The sequence below is a fragment of the Enhydra lutris genome, unplaced genomic scaffold, assembly GCF_002288905.1.
Source record: "Enhydra lutris kenyoni isolate GAN:26980312 unplaced genomic scaffold, ASM228890v2 scaffoldscaffold50, whole genome shotgun sequence".
Classification (NCBI taxonomy): Eukaryota; Metazoa; Chordata; class Mammalia; order Carnivora; family Mustelidae; genus Enhydra; species Enhydra lutris.
In genome coordinates this window covers 13,829,988-13,843,260 of record NW_019154134.1, presented here as the reverse complement: position 1 = coordinate 13,843,260, position 13,273 = coordinate 13,829,988, and positions in this window count along the sequence as shown.

The window sequence follows — 13,273 nt, the reverse complement described above, 5'->3', positions numbered from 1 at the left end:
TGCTCCATTACCACTCTGTTATCACCTTCCCAAATGCTGTCTTTGGAAAATACAAACAAAAAAAGTACTTGTGTGAATGGGACTTAGAAAAGAAATTGTATTTATTGCCTGGTGTTTAGCATTCTCAGAGGACTTTTAATAGTATAGACTATTGATAAAAAGAGAAAACCCTTCTACAATTATTGCCCTTTCACACTGTAAATGCTTAACCTCCAACAAAACATTATTTGAGATTATTCTTTTCTCCTGAGGAATACCAGGGAATAATCAAAATTTTCAAGTTTTATATGAAGGAAGGAAGGTTTCCCTTTTATTTTATGACTGGCTTTTCTGATCATAAAAAAATAAAATGGACATTGCTGAATATTTTTTAAACTTTGAAGGGAAGAAAGAAAGAAAAAATCCCTGTAGTTCTACCTACCAGAAATATTATCCTTAAACTTTCATTTCCATTTTTTTTTTTTTTTTTTATTCCTAGAGAGAGTAAAAACAGGAGAGGAGGGTGACGAGGAGTGGGGAGGGGCAGAGAGAGAATCCTAAGCATCCACCCTGGAGCCCGACAGGGGCTCTATGTTCTGACCTTGAAATCATGACCTGAAGCAAAATCAAGGGCCAGATGCTTAACCAACTGAGACACTCAGGTGCCCTAAACTTTCCTTCCCTTCTAAGCAGCTCACTGCCTTCAAGCACTCCCTGCCCAGCCCCTGCCAAGCCACCCTTTTAGAAACTTCTGTGCCTGAGACTCTGTGGGCACCAACGTGATGCCTCGTATTTTCCACTCCTTTTTTTTTTTCTCTCTCCTTGTTATCCTTCTGACAACAGGGAAAGAGTGTGTTGCTGGAGATGCAGCCAGACGGATCAAAATTTCATTGCCTCGGAATGTAGGCCCTCCTCCCCCCGCCCCACCCGCCTCCCGCGGCCTGGAGGGTGCCTGCTGGTTAATGCAGGTCCTAGCCTTTCTGGGGGCTTATGTTAGATTGTTTCCATTGTTCCCGATTTCAGCTTACCTTCTCATCATTGCCCTTTGGGCCCACCCCTGCACCCCATGGCTTTATAGCCTGTTAACTGCCATGACTATCAGTGAACTCTTAGAACCCTACCTGGCCTTAGGACACTACTTGCTTAAAAATGGTGTTTGGACATAGGCATTCTGCACATACTGCCTTCCTTCTGATTCCTGAAAGTGAATTTGTGGGGTTACTGGTGAAGTAGTAATTATTCTTATGTCTCTTGATACATATTGCCAAATTACTTTTCTTTTTAGTTAGTATACCCTGTATATTAATAATAAAATTTTATCTGATGTCTTTTTACTCCAGAATTTACCTAGTTTATTTCTGCCTTTTAAAATGTTTTTATTCAGATTTTATTGAGTTCTAATCTTCTGCTTGTTTTTTGGCAAATGTCTTCCACTGCTTTTATGATTATAGAAATTCTATATACACTCTCAAGAGGCTCTATGATTTCCATATACTTCCTGTTTTCTTTTTGGTTTCTTTAATTTTGTCTATTTTATTTATCTAAAATTTTAGCATATAGTACAACGTGGCACAGTAACACAATTATTTTAAAATTTCCAAACAGGGGTGCCTGGGTGGCTCAGTCATGATCTCCAGGTCCTGGGATCAAGCTCCACGTTGGGCTCCCAGCTCAGCGGGAGTCTGTTTCTCCCTCTCCCTCCGCTTCTCCCCCTCCTTGTGCTTTCTCACTCTCTCTGTCTCTGTCTCTCTCTCAAATGAATAAATAAAATCTTTTAAAAAATAAAAAAAAATAAAATTTCCAAACAGATAATTGTTCCAACTTGAAACCCTGGGAAACCCAGATCTAAGTCCATTCAAATCATCTATATAATAAAGTAGAAGTCACACTCTATTAAGTTCTATTGTGCTTTTTTGTTTGTTTGTTTTTGTTTTGTTTTGTTTTAGAAAGGATGGTTTTAGAGGCTGGTTATTTAGCTCGTGGTAGTAATCCATTCCCTTGAATGAAATGATGATGAAAATTCCTGAAGCCCTACCAGTATAGTTGGTAGAATCATAAAACAGCCCTAGATGAGATAGCAATGGAAATGAGAATAAACATGAATGTTTGTGTTTATATATAAAAAGAGAATCAAAAATGTTTCCTTTTAATGTCCCAATGAGTGGAGTCAGAAAGCAAGTCAACAGACAAAAACCTGTGGATTTGTACAGATAGATTCATTCAAGCACTCTTGTAGAGTTGTCTGGGTCCATACATGCTGTTATGTTAATATAGTTTTTAACCATGTAGCTGTGAACCCACATCCCCTCTCTGCTCCAAGAGTCTGTGTTCATAGAAAAGGCATCATCTCACTCTCTTTGTCTATCTCCTTGTATGAGTTAGTGTGGGATTGGGGCCCTCGAGACAATCAACAATTTAGGTTATTTTCTCTGCCATTATCATGGTCCGGGAGGCTGGCAGGTGCAGAAGTGTAGGACTGGGACCAAGAAGACTTGATTTAAAAATCTCAGAGCAGGGGTCAGAGTCTTAAGTGTTTCCTAATTTTCTTGGTGATTCTTAGGACTGATTAAGTATAAAAATTATGACAGCAGGGTCTGCATTTAAGAGATATATTGTTTCATTTTATATATGATTTTTGTTTATTCTTCACAGTTTTAATTCAAATGTTTTTTGATATATTTTATTCATCTAGCAGGGTAAGATTTATTGTAATTCTTTTTATTTATAATTTTAAAATGTGCTTTGTCTTCTAGATGAATTTTATAATAATTTCCATGGGAATTCAGTTAAAATTATAATAGTGCCATAATTGTCATTTAAAAATTTTTTTTCTATGTATTTCAGGAACATAAAAGATTTATGATTGGTAAGGATTTCTCTTATTTTTCTAAGTGAAGTTATATTATTTTCTTTGTAAAGGACTATAATATTTCTACTTGTTATTATTAGTTATCTACGTTCTTAGTCACTACTGTGAATGAATTGTTGTTTTACCTTTTTATTTTTTTAACATCTTTGGTTACAAGAAAATAATTACTATTTTGTACCTAAGCATTTTAATATTCTCTACTCAAGCAGAGTATGTTTTAAATTTTCACTCACATTTTCTTGGATTTCTCCAAATAATGATACGTATCTGAAAATTCCTTTTGGTTTTCCTGTACAGACTACTTACCACAAAATTCTTGGGTGAAACTCCAATCTCTGTTTCTGTATTTGGATGCTAGTTTCTTGAATGTGTCCACTCTGAAAATTCATCAGGATGTACCCTTATAAACTATGCACATTTCTGCAGTAACTTTTTTTTTTTAAGATTTATTTATCTGTTTCTGAGAGAGTGCATGCATGTGCACATGGCAGGGGTGGGGGCTGGGCAGAGGGAGAAGATAATGAGAGAAGCAAACTCCCCACTGAGCAGGGAGACTGACTCAGGCTGGGCTCCATCTCACAGTCCTGAGATCATGACCTGAGCCAAAATCAAGAGTCAGATGCTTAACCCACTGAACGCCCCCCAGGAACCCCTACAACAAGTTTTTTAAAGCCCTCATCGAACCTTGTACTCCTGTACAAAAAGGCAGAGTGTGTAAGAAGTATCTGGATGCTCATTAAAAACATAAACCCTTGGTTCCACTGTCTCAAAGATTCTGTCACAGGAGCTGTAGAGTGGGCACAAAACACACGGTTTTGCTGAGCACCACAGGTGATTCTCAGGAAGCTTCCATCACATTTTAGGAATGCTGCTGAGTATATTGTTTTCAGTGCTCTGTAGTGTTTCAGGGAAGAAACCTGAGATCTCTGTCTTCCTTCCTCTACTTCCTATCCTTCTGTCACCTGAGACTTGTGTCTCATTGGTAAATAGAGAAGAAGTGGGGTGGGGGAGAGTATGAGGCTGGTGGAGGCAGCCTATAGGTAAAACTCAGACTCCTCAAATGTAGCAGCACCTGAGAAATGGGTCACGGCAGCCGATGGGGAGCCTAAGAGAGGAGGGTCCTTTCCTCTCTCCGGAGATAAATGCTGCAGCTACTGTGTTTTAGAATCTGAAGGAAGCCTGTAGAGCCTGATTGAATTCTTCAATACTGCTCTGTTTACATTCATCGGACAGGAATCCATCCTGATCTCCTGTTAATAACTTTCTTTGTTCAGAGTCCTGTCCATCTCTCCCTCCATGCCTTCATCATCCAGAAGTCTGGAATCATAATAAAGTAGAAATTTCAGGGGAACAGTTTTCATAACATCTTTCGTCTTCTTTGAAGTGGCAAAATAGTTAACCAAAACAAAATTTACCAGAACAGTTATAGAAGTGATTGGCTGTAAATATAAATATATAGTTTTATAATGTGAAAAGAACTTATACCTTGGAGTCCTAACACATTAATCTCTGTCTGTAACATAGTCAGTATATTTGAGCACCATCTCTTTGACTGGAGTCATAAGAGAGGTTTTAAACCAGGTTCTGTCACTTACTTTCTGTTTAATCTTAAACAGGTCCCTTAAACTGTCTGGGTCTTTCCTTGCAAAACAGGGTCTGGAATCTATCATCACTTAGGATAATTTTTAGGTGTGTGGCTCTGTTATATAATGAGGTCATGGGGCACTCTCAGGTCTTAAAGGATGGAAAGAAAGCTTAATTACTGTTATGCTTCTTATAGACATACACTGCATTTTAGAAATTTTCAATAGAAATGTAAACAAACTATGTAGATTGACTTGTAGCTCCATGTTCTCCTTAACTAACATTTATATGTCTGCTTAGAATTTTGAATAGCATTTTCCTATACAGTTTTGAATTATGAGATGGGCACGATTATGAGAGTTCCAAAACACATATGCTGTATTTTTAAATAATTATATAATATCTATCACCTGTCATCTACGTATATGGGTAGGTATACAAACAAACATGCATTTAAAATATTATTTGAAGCAACTTCTAGTTAGCTTAGCTTTTCTGGATACCACATTTCTTCCTTTGGTTGGAAAAAAAAAACAGTTAAATTTGTTTATCTTTAGTGATCCTGAGTTAGTGGAAGCATAAGCATTTATAAACCAAACTTGAGAGGCAGATTTGAAGATTCAAGGAATACAGAGTGACTACTGACACTCAAGTCATGGAAAATTACAAGTTCTAGAATATCCAAGGAATTTTGAGAAACAAACATGTTGCTCAACAGGCTTTGTTGTGATCCCAAGGAGCCAATAAGACATTTTTGACATTAAGAAGGAAACCATAATTTGATTCTCCCTGCTAAGGAAATAAAGGAGAAAGTTTTCTTAATTTCTGGGAGTTAAATAGGAGGACAACAAGTAGAGAAGCTAGAAAGCTGGGCAGTCTGATTTTGAATTAGGAACAGAAATGCATCTCCAAACCCATTATTTATGTTACCCATCCATACAATAAAAATGTAGTAGGTAGCCTGCCTAGAGAAGGCATAAAAAGGTAAGAAGACAGTAAGTCCCACACCTCAAGGGGTTTAGGAATTGGAGGAGATAAATAGATAAGAACATAAAGTTTAATAGCCCCTGCAATAAAACTCCACTTAGGGAAAAAGGCAGTCTTAGTATTTGTTTTAAAGTATTTTATAAAGCTCCCTGGCCATTCTAACATACTTCCACAGGTAAGAAAAGTTGCACAGGTAGTCATTTAAGGGTTGTTTCCAATGATTATGGCTCCAGGGTAATGGGGAGAAAAAGAGTTACTCATATCTCTGGTATGGTCATTTTTGTTGACTTCATTGGACACATTTTCTTTTTCATTTCTTGATGTATGAAATTGGCACTAGATCCTGGCATTTCCTCTAATTTGCCCTAAGAATTCCTGTTGTCTCAAGTAATTTTCAGCTATCACAAAGATGTCTACAACTACCTTTCCAAAGTCTTCATTGTACGCATTAGTACATGTATAAAATCACCTCTATGAAATGAACACTCAGTCAGGGAGGCACGAGTTCAAGGACGTAAAGAAATTAGAATAAAAACACTCCATGGGTTTCTAAAATGTTAAGTCAGTGTCACGAACTCTTCATGACCCTGAGCAATCAGGTACCTCCTATTTATGAACAGATTACAATTAAATCTGAGAATTTGAAACAGCTAACCCAAACAATACATAACTGAGAATCCTATCAAGAATGAAAACATGGATACCTTAAGGTACGGTTCGTTTAAAGGGCTTTTGACTGGGGATTGACCACTCAAAGCTTTAGAAGACATTCATTGACTGCTTTGTCTGGGAAACTTCTATCCCACCTCAGGGCCGGCCACTGTGATTTTTACTTCTTCTCCCAAGCTGTAATCTTTCCCTTTTCACTGATCTCTCTGCCAGGTTGCAAACATTTGCCCTCATTTGCTCTTTGGCAGAGAAGACAGAGGCTGGGGGGATGGAGAGTCCAGTGCTTGTTATGTGTCCTGTATTCCATCAGCTGTGTAATACCTTGTTCTTTCTGTAATTGGCTCCAACCAATTTATCCATGTCCTTAGTTACTAGTTTCTTCTGTGAATCCTTTCCTTTATCCATGTATTAAAAGCAAAGTAAATTGTGGTACTAGCACAACAGAAAAATGAAAAGAGAAACAATATTCAATGTAAAATTTTGAGGGTTCAGCCTATTGTTCAAGGAGATCAGGATTCCTCTAAGTAAAAAAGAAAAAAAAAAAAAGAAAAGAAAAAGGAAAAGAAAAAAAAAAAAAAAAAAAAAAAAAAAACAATGAAAAATTTAAAGGAATAAGCCTATTGTTCAAGGAGATCAGGATTCCTCTAAGAAAAAAAGAAAAAAAAAAAAAGAAAAGAAAAAGGAAAAGAAAAAAAAGAAAGAAAAAGAAAAAAAATCCATGGAACTAGCAAAATAAATAAATAAATAAAAAAGGGAAAAAGAGAACAGCTTTCTCTCTTTCTATGTATGTCTAGTGTTTCCCGAAGAATTTTTAAGCTCTTGCCCCACGGACTATTCTCTTCTGCTGGAAGACCAATGGATTTCTCCTGGTAGAAAGTGTTTTCCTAGTATCTATAGTTATCTCCCCCAATATCTAATCCTCAACCAACCCGGAAGTAGATGAAGCTGCTTTGCTGCGTCACTGCTGGAGTCCCTGGATTAGCTCAGCTCAGTCAGGACCAACACTGTCAACTCCGTGGTCCTCCGCTACGCCTTATCTTTCCTCCATCTTGGAACTTTCTAGGCCTCAGTACGGAAGCATGCTGCTGCAGAGCAGAATGGCACTTTGTTTTGTATCCTTTCCTGGAGCATTTGGGCACGGTATTCTGCACCTGAGCTTCACTAGGGGAAGTTATGGTGTTTGCTCTCTGAGAGTTTCCCCTTCTAGATTTCTTCCTGCTTTAATCGTACTGAACAATGTATGAGCCCTAATGGCAGCTTTGCTATGACCCCTGGGTTTCTCTCCACATCATATCCCCCCAACCTGTTATTTAATGAATTAACCTTTCTTTGGAAGAGATTCCTCTTCTAGCTCATTGGCCAGGCTTTTTGTTTCACCTTTCTTGGAATCCTGACTTGACTATAAGACCAAAGTGTATTTTTATGTGATTCTTTTTCTCTTGAAGTCACCAAGGAACCTCAGTTCTAAGGGAAGATGTTCAGAGATGAGTATTTCTAAACTTTTTTAACCTTTGGATCTGATGGGGCACCTGGGTGGCTCAGTGGGTGAAGCCTCTGCCTTCAGCACAGGTTATGATCTAAGGGTCCTGGGATCGAGCCCCGAATCGGGATCTCTGCTCAGCAGGGAGCCTGCCCCCCGCACCTGCCTCTCTGCCTGCTTGTGATCTCTGTCTCTCAAATAAATAAATAAAAATCTTTAAAAAAAATGAAATATTTCCATGAGGTTTGACCCACCTTTGTTTAGGAGATGATGTTATCCCCGTGTTGCCTGTTTATTGACAAGAGACCGTAATCACAGGTTGAACTCATAGTTTATAACACTTAGCCATAACTCTCATCAAAAATAGTCAGGTGAGACTTTAGAGAACACGTGGATTGTGTTGGGCTGAGGGGAGGGGTGTTGAAATCCAGGAGCCTCGGCATATATGGCACAAATCCAAAGTTCGCTCTAAATCTCACCCTCCATTGACAGGCTAATGGGTACTCTTACCTGTTGAGACCTAAAATCTGGACTGACATGCAATATAAAGGTCTCTCTTCAAAGACTTTAGAACACAACTATACCGTGAAACTCTGCTTATTTTTGCTCATAAGTGGTACTTAGTCACTGTCTGAAATACAAAATTCCCCACAGCTCGGTTACACTAGCAGCTATGTTCAAGCTGCTGTCCACTCCCTTGTTCAGAAAGCCCCCATCTTTCACTGTGATGCTTGATCCCAAATAGCAGTCCTTGGTGCTTTTGTTTTTCTCAAGTTGGTTTTCTGCTCTGGGCCCTGTGTGATGAAGATTGGAAGGTATCAACATTTGTTCCTTCTTTCACTGGTCCTGATCAGTGGAATAGAAACACAAATATAGCAGATAAGGCTCAAAGTATTGGCTTTATTAATAGCTGGGAAGCATCCTCTAACCCCAAAATACAGAGCTACTGAAAACTGCTGCTTGGTTTAAAGCACGTGCCAGTAGCTTTCTTCTCTTGACTTCTAACTGTGAATCTAAACAACCACCAAAAGACTCTAGCGGAGCCTGCCAGGGACTCTGAGGTCTCTTGCAGTGGTCTGCAAACTTGAGTGTGCATCAGAATCACCTGGAGGGCTCCTTGCAACAGATTGGTGGGCTCCGCCCCCAGCGTTTTGGGACCACTAGGTCTGTGGCAGGAATGGAGAATTTGCATGTCTAACAAGTTCTCAGGTGATGCTGGTGTTGCTGCTTTGGGAGTCCCAGGCTGCAAAAATTACTTTGATTTATTTTGCAGCAGGTGGAGGAGTAAGGCTGATCAACTACCGCCATTTCGGTAGTCTGAGAGGTTTGAATTGCTTTTCCAACGCAATAACCCTACCCCCCTTCTGACCCTCCAGAGCACGTGGCCCTGTGGATATCAGATTTAATTAATTTTGCCCATCAGGATGCTTGCTTTAAATCCTAGTAGGGGAAGCAAATAGTAGGACTGGCATGAAAACCCAAAAATATACACTCAAGTTGTGCTTTTTTTTAAAAAGCATTTTTGCTGTTTTTGCGGAAAAGAGAAAGGTGAAGTAAGGGTTTTTCTATAACAGTTAAGAGTAGTGACCAAAAAACAATTTTGCTTCTTGAGGAATTAGGTGTGGGAGCATCCCAGAAGAATATAAATTTTGGAGGTGCTGAAATGTTTGATTCTCCCTGCTAAGGAAGTAAAGGAGAAAGGTACCTTACTTTCTGGGCAGTAAACAGAAAATGACATTTTGACGGGAACACTGGGCTACTTAACTGTTTTGTGGTGAGTGGATGTTGGGATTCCAGAAGATTATAGGACTCGGTTTACCACTGGACTACGGAAAGGTAAGGAAGATTTTTTTTTTTTTTTTTTTTGCTTGTGGGTATTACGCTGGAATTTATTAGCTGTGTGCTTGGGAAAGGCACTTAATTTTCTTAAGCTCCTGTTTTCTCATCTAAAACATGGGAATAGCCTTGCTCTGAGAAGGGTGCTTTTGGATATTAAATGAAACAGTGCTTTAAGATGCTAAGTACATTGTTTGGTCTGCAATATACTTTGTCAGTGGCAGCTACTTAAGTAAAAAGTTAATGATTTAAGAGAAGTTAAACACAAAGAGTTGTAAAGGGAGTGTATCAGTTTTCTAGTGCGGTTGTTAAAAATTACCGTAAATTTACTGTGTTAAAACAAGACACATTTATTCTTCTAGTTCTCTAGGTTACAAGTCTGAGACCCGTCTTTCCGGGGTAAAAGCAACATGTCAATAGGGCTGTATTCCCTTTTTGAAGACTCTAGGGGAGAATCTAATTGCTTTCCATGTCCAACTTTTAGAGGCTGTCCAAATTCCTTGGCTAATGGTCTCTTTCTTCCATCTTCAAAGCCAGCAAAAGAGTGTTGCCCTGCTCCTGCTTTTGGTCATTACATACTTTTTTTGGATTCCACTTGTCTTCTTCCTAATGTGATTACACTGGGCCCATGAAAGTGGTTTGGGATTATTTTAAGGTCAGCTGATTAATATCCTTAATTTAAACTGCGACTTTACCTGCCTCAAAGTGTAACGTACTAATTGGTTCTGAGAACAAGATGTCACCATTTTTTAGAGATGGGGTATTATTCTGCTTTCCATAAGAGGGAAAGTTCATTTTCACTGTGTTCCATGAAGGTGCATTAGAGGCATGGAATTGTATGCATTTGCTCATTCGCTAGCACATTTTAAGTATTGTTACCTATTTCATCACTGGAAATTAAAAAATATGAGCAAGATTATTTCTTTTTCTTTTTTTTTTTTAAAGATTTTTAAAAATTTATTTGACAGACAGAGAACACGAGTAGGCAGAGAGGCAGGTGGGTAGGGGGGAAGCAGGCTCCCTGCCAAGCAGAGAGCCCAATGCAGGGCTTGATCCCAGAATCATAACCTGAGCTGAAGGCAGAGGTTTCAACCCACTGAGCCACCCAGGCACCCCGTAAGATTATTTCTTATAACAGGCTAGAATCCTCTAGTGGGATATAGACTATACATAAGTGAAATCGTGAAAAAGTATAATGGAGGACCCAGTGAGGGAGTCGTGCATTCTAGTAAGAATGAATTTGGGAGGACTTCAGGAAAGGTTTAACAGGAAAGATGCTTGGGTCTTGGAATTTGTTTATCCGTAGTATAGGGAGGCAAGAAAGCCAAGAATGCAGAGAGAATATAATTACCTAGTGTAATGAGGAGTGCCTGGAAAATATAAGTAATTAGGCACACCAAGAACATGCCGAGACATAAGACTAGAAAGATAGCGAGATTGGAGATTCTGATTCCTATTTATCTTCTGCTCTTTTGGTATAACCTTGCATTAGCGGAATTACAGCACTTTGGCTTTATCTTAAAGCCAGTGGAGGACAGTCATGCTAGGCAGGATGAACCCAGATACAGAAACTCTCAGATTCCATGCGGAGGCTGCATCCTGGTGACCATGATCGCTCACCTGTTGCAAATCCTCCAATTACTCCTATGCCAACCCTATGATAAGTGTTTTTGTTCCAGAGATAAGATAAAGGAAGCCCTGCCCATGGCCTCGAGGCTTCTCAAGACAGGAAATAGAATTATGGCAATTGTGATAAGTAATGGAAATGAGATGTCCATGGTGCTTGTTTGACCTTATCACCCGATGCTTTGTGATCTTCCCTTGTGTGTACTGGTTTTGTGTCCTTAACCCTATCAATGTCTTTGAAGGCGGGGGGGGGGGGGGGGGGTGCTTTGGCTTAGCAGTTGCTCAGAAAACCAGTACTAACTCTCTTGCTCCTTCATTGGACACAACAATGGGAAATAGCTGCCATGGATGGCTTTGCATGTTCTTTCAAACGAATAATTATTTAAAGAAACTGTTCTGTCATTTCTCAGTCATGGTAAATCATGGTTTGGGTTTTAGGGTCTCTCTCAGCACAATCTCTTAAAATGTCCTTTCCCTTTTCTCTCCCTAACACCTAACTTTGCAAGTTGCTTTTTGTTTGTATGCTTGTTTTCCCCGAACGATAGCTTTGAGAAGAGTAGAACTTAGCCCGGTTGCACTCTTGTGCTGCCTGGAAAGGGATGTTGGATATTTTTGCTTAATATTAAAATAAAACATGATCACACCTATGAACTTCCTATTCTACCTACCAGTGCTAGAAACTGCTTCCTTCCTAGACCAGACCTGCATTGAGAATTTTTCTCAAGATAAGGGGTTCATGTTGACATTCTGTTATAATGGACAGGTGGGAGATGGGGCAGACCCCATTGGTCTTCATAATTCACTATAAAAAATAACTCTTTGGGGAATACTTCTTTCCCACTAGTTGCAATTGACTTCTGATCGCCTAGCATTCATCACACTCAGAGAGAGCTGTGAGACCTGCCCATGCTTCTTCTCTACCTGGTAACCATCAGTGAAGACTTGAGCGCCCACATAGACTATGCACACAGTCATTGAGCCTAAAAATAAGCAGTGGTTCTCTATCCCACTTTACTCATCTATCCCAAAGTACATACAGAAACTTTGAATTACTTCATGTTTCAGTCTTAATATTGTTTGCAGAAATCTCATTTGCTCCTTTGGATCTGTCGTCTAGTGTATCCGTGCATTCAGGATCTCCTAAGAAAATAACATGAACTGGGTAGTTGAGGCTGGGAAGTCCAAGATCAAGGCACAGGCAGAGTGGGTCTGTGGTCTAAATATAATTCCTGGTTCATTGTGTCTCTGGGGAGCTCTGTGGTTTTTCTAAGAGCAGTAATGTCACTCATGAAGCCTCCACCCAAAGGGCCTAATCTTCAAATACCACCATCTTTGGGGGTGGGTGGGTAGGATTTTAACATACTAATGTCAGAGAGACACATTCATTGCATTGCATTCTTCCTGACCCTTGTCTGTGCCCCATAAGGGTGACCTCTTTGGGTTGCATCGATGTGCTCCCTAGCTCTTCAGCTTCCAGTTTGCTTCAGCAAACAGTTCTAGCAGATGGGATAGAGGCAGAAAAATGAAATCCAGGAACTTGCTCCTCTTGCACTCTTCATGTGGAGTTGCTATTAGGATGCCCTTAAAACATAGTTGCCTTCTCTTAACTACTTCCTCAATCTACCACTTCAGTTGGCCTGAAGCGTGAGTACTCTGGCCTGGTAAAAGTACTCTGCTGTTATTATGCCCAGTGAATTGTGTTATTCCTATGGCTTCTGTACATACTGCACTTGCATAAACATTTGTGTATGGTTCATTAAATTCTTCTTAAACTACCCGACATGAGCATTCCATATGTTTTCTACAAGAGCACTATTACACAGATCTTCTTACCCTAACTCTCCGTGTACTGCTTTCAAATCTCAACTTGTCTGTCAGCCAATATAGCAGTGATATCCAGGTTTTCTTTCCTGTGTAATGCAGATCTTGTGGTCCTTCCTCTTTTTGGTGTTTTCTCCTAATTCTGTTATCCCTCATAATTTCAGTCCTACAACCATCTAGGTACATGAAGGATTTGATTCTGTCTCCTGTCCTCTGAACATTACTGGACAAAAGCAAACAATTAGATGGATTTGTGTCCCTAAAAGTTCATGGTCCTGTATTGCTGCTGGACTTTCAATAACTGTCCAGTTATAGTTCTCGTTGTGGATATTGGAAATGCAGACATTTGTACTGCTGTGTTCTTTTTTCCCCTGCTTTGAGTTGATAATCTACTTGCTAATTTAACAAAAAAAGCTATCTTT